At 43.6% G+C, this 4,154-nt stretch overlaps 1 pseudogene; it reads left to right on the top strand.

Annotated features, from left to right (window-relative positions):
- The first annotated feature begins 698 nt into the window (after positions 1 to 698).
- Positions 699 to 816, top strand: LOC126189322 (5S ribosomal RNA; annotated as a pseudogene).
- The last annotated feature ends 3,338 nt before the right edge of the window (positions 817 to 4,154 follow it).

The raw sequence follows: 4,154 nt of genomic DNA, 5'->3' as shown, positions 1-4,154 counted from the left end.
ACTGTGCGTACACCAGATTTGGAAGATTGGGTTCTGTAGGATATTGAGACGAATCCTGGTATAAACTCCATGCAAGTGGGCTGTCAACATGCTGTAAGCCAAAGTACGATTATGTATTTCCTGGATGACAACCGCTACTATCGCTATCACCTGCAGTCCCATGGAGACCACTCTGAACAGTTGTTGTGAGTGGATGCGATGCAGCTCTGTACTGTGTTCCGGGACGATTTGTTGTCATTGCACGCACACCGTCCATTTCCGGAGACATGTTCATAGGACCTCTTTTCTTCCATTTCCAGTTAAGCGTCCATCGCTGCAGTTTGTCGTTTTATTAATGTTCACCTTGTATACGTACGTGTATAAGTGCATATAAATTGAGGTAGTCTGTTAAAGCACCTGAAGATAAACCGCGAGGACTCGAAACGCATCGTACATTGAAATAAAATCACGATGTGACTGAAGACGGTTGTTCTTGACTTTATGAAAGAAATATTTAATTGGGCATTTGGTTATTTCTTATTATATGGTATACTTCTTTAAGGAAAGCTTTTCCTGATTAATTTTTATAGACAAAATAATATTAGTATGAAGGTTTCCCGAAAGCATAATATGTGCATAAAATAAATAAATAAATGAATTCGTTTCCAGAATAGAATCAGAAACATGAGCCTTTTTAAGATCCTCTTTAACAAATCGATGGCAACGGCCTTGCCGCAGTGGATACACCGGTTCCCATGAGATCACCCAAGATAAGCGCTGTCGGGCGTGGTCGGCACTTGGATGGGTGACCATCCAGGCCGCCATGCGCTGTTGCCATTTTTCGGGGTGCACTCAGCCTCGTGATGCCAATTGAGGAGCTACTCGACCGAATAGTAGCGGCTTCAGTCAAGAATACCATCATACCGACCGGGAGAGCGGTGTGCTGACCCCATGTCCTTTCTATCTGCATCCTCCACTGAGGATGACACGGCCTTCACATGGTCCCGGTAGGCCACTCGTGGCCTGAAGACGGAGTGTGTGCTTTAACAAATCGCCCCCCCCCCCCCCTCCACCCCGCTCACTCTTTGACAAAATCCTGGCTACGTTCTTGGTCGAGCAAGCGACTCGATTGCTTCGCCTTATGTAAAGGCTCAATGATTCATCTATGCCTAGGCAGTGGGGCGACAAACTCTTCGTCATGTGGGCTTACTTTCCTTCTTGGTATCGATTTCTGGCATGGTAACACGTTACTATTATTTCCATCCTAACTTCATGCAAAGTTTATACTATTCTGAATAGTGGAATTCTCATGAACCCAACGCAACCTGATTTTACTGATTTCAGCCCGTCAGCTAGTGATAAGCCGACAGAGCCCGCCTGCCCATACGCAGACTGGATGCACATCGAGTAATGGGCAGTGGAAATGCCTATTAAGGTCCAATTGACAAGGAATTATTACAGACTTAATACATTATACGGAAGAGTATTTCCCGCACTTAAATCAGAACAACATAATTTATGGCAATGGAAGCCGATACAGATGGTAAAAATTATCTCGAAAATAAATCGCAATGTCCCCATCTTCTTTTGATAATCATTAAGCAAATATTGCTACACTTTGTCAAAGGTCTTCATTATATTTTACTTAATTGCGAAAATAGGGGGAGGGGTGAGGTGAGTGGACGCGAAATTTAGGGTTAGCACCGGGTGGCAGAAATCCACGCTAGGTCATTGAACAATCTAGTCTATGCTAGTCTTTACCAAAATAACGGTCATTAGCCGGGAAAAGCAGTGATTAAATAAAACATCATGCTACATTAATAATAAGTAACTAGTTTCATTGTACTCTTGCTGAACTTGTACAACACAGCTCATGCAATTACACCACACGCCACAGTTGACAAGTACTTCTCAAGTGCGTTCCATTCCTCCAGCAGCGCGGTTGGCAACTGATGGATGGTCACTGATGCACGTGGACGTGCTGCAATACCTCCCCCCCCCCCCCCTCCCCAAAGCATCCCACACGTGCTGGATGGGATTTAAGTCGGAGAAACGGGCAGGTTAGTCCATTTGCCGAACATCCTCTCATTCCAAGAGCTCCTCCACCTGCCCTATTCGAAGCAGTCACTCATAGTCATGCATAAAAATGAAGTCAGGGCGGAATGCACCTCTGAAACAACGCATACAGAGAAGGAGTATAGTACCAAAAAAACGATGTCCGGTGAGTGTAGCGTGTTCAAAAGACCAAAATGTGTAATAACTTTGTTAAATTCTGATAGATATTTATGGTACTCGGTCGTGCCAACAAAAGTAATCGAATCAGGTTCAAATGGTTCTGAGCACTATGGGACTTAACTTCTGAGGTCATCAGTCCCCTATAACTTAGAACTACTTAAACCTAACTAACCTAAGGACATCACACAGAACCTGCGACCGTAACGGTTGCGCGGCTCCAGACTGAAGCGCCTAGAACCGCTCAGCCATAAAGGCCGGCTAATCGAATCAGGAATATATCCCAGATAATAATGACATAGGTCAATAATCAATAACGTAATCCACCACGTACAACAAGCCGTAATAAGAAGCACTATGTCACAGGAAAATTGATATTTTTAAGAGTCCCAGGGACTTAAAGTGCAAATGCTGACCAATCTAAGAGCCAGTGTTACGGTCTCTGGATGCTGGTGTTGTCGAACATCTTATGGAGAGGGCGGACGGTGGCAACAATGGTACAGAACTGCTCCGTTTCCGACTGCTGCGAAAACTCATTAATATTGAACTGTCATAAACTGTTGTCAGAGTTTTCTTCAGCATTCACTGCAAACCCGAGCGTGTAAGGCTTGTAAGAGAGTCAGATACTGACAATTCGCGCCTCGCACAGTTCGTCATTTACGAGTCAACTTCACGACTAAAATCTCTGCGGCTTAACGACGCTTCCAGCGGACGAAATCATTCTCTGTGACCAGGACACGCAGCCGAGCACGCCAAGTGTCAAATGCATTGTTAGGAAGACGTACCAGTCCTAAACCTTCCATAATCTCCTTTTCCCTATCTCATTCCACTGATTACAATAGTTACACATTACTGTCATAACTGTTTGGTTGAAGTGCGCGTTATCAAAACTGCAGTGGAATTGATGAATCTTGGGACTTTTCTTTGCCCTGTTATATCCCATTAGTTACAGTAATTTCACATTACTATCATAAGCATGGAATTTTTAGTGTAAGTGCGCTTCATGAAAACTGCAGAGGAAACGATAAATCTTGTGACTTCTGTGCTTTCTACCCCGTGCAATTTTTTAGCCTTATAACACTAGAAGAGTATCTTTCCAACTCTAAAATTTACAGTAACTTTTGTGATTGCGTTAACTTTTGAAAAGAGAGTTTTTCGCTTTTGCACGTTAGTGAAACCCTTAGAGTTTAAGATGAGTCTGTGCATGCATGATGTAACTTTATGCTCATTGGTGGCTGTATGTAACCATTACTACGTTTACACTAATTACGTACATTCTGTGCAATTCTTCGGAACAATAGGCTCATCTGATATACCATGCTTACTTACTCGCTCCTTGGCGCTACAGCCCTTATAGGGCCTTGGCCTCCCGGACAATCTCCGCCCACTCTTCTCTACTGGTTGCCTTGGCTCTACATATTCTAACTCTCATCCTTCTCAAGTCCTCCTCCACGTTGTCTAGCCATCTGGTCCTTGGTCTGCGCCATATACGACGTCCACCGGGTTTTTCTTTGAGAACTTTCCTGACCCTGCTGTTCTCTACCATTCTTTCTACATGTCCCAACCAACGTAGTCTACTACTCTTTACTTCTGTCACGATATCTGATTTGTTGTACAACTCATTGATATCCTTATTAATTCTGATTCTCCAAAACGCCTACAATTTACTGGCTCGTAGATTTTCCTGAGTATCTTCCTTTCTCGTCTCAGCAACAACTCCTCATCATTTCGTGTCATAGTCCAGGTATCCGAACCATACATCACCACAGGTCTAACTACTGTACGATACATAGTCAGCTTCAGATTCCTACTAGGGCTCCTTGCGTTAAACACTTTAACCAGTGCAAAGTAGCTCCTGCGACCAGCTGCAATCCTTGCATGTATTTCTTCTCTCATATCATTATTCTCAGTTGCCAGTGATCCAAGATAATTAAAGCTCTCAC

This window comes from Schistocerca cancellata, chromosome 5 (genome assembly GCF_023864275.1).
Source record: "Schistocerca cancellata isolate TAMUIC-IGC-003103 chromosome 5, iqSchCanc2.1, whole genome shotgun sequence".
Classification (NCBI taxonomy): domain Eukaryota; kingdom Metazoa; phylum Arthropoda; class Insecta; order Orthoptera; family Acrididae; genus Schistocerca; species Schistocerca cancellata.
This window is presented reverse-complemented; position numbering and strand designations above follow the sequence as displayed.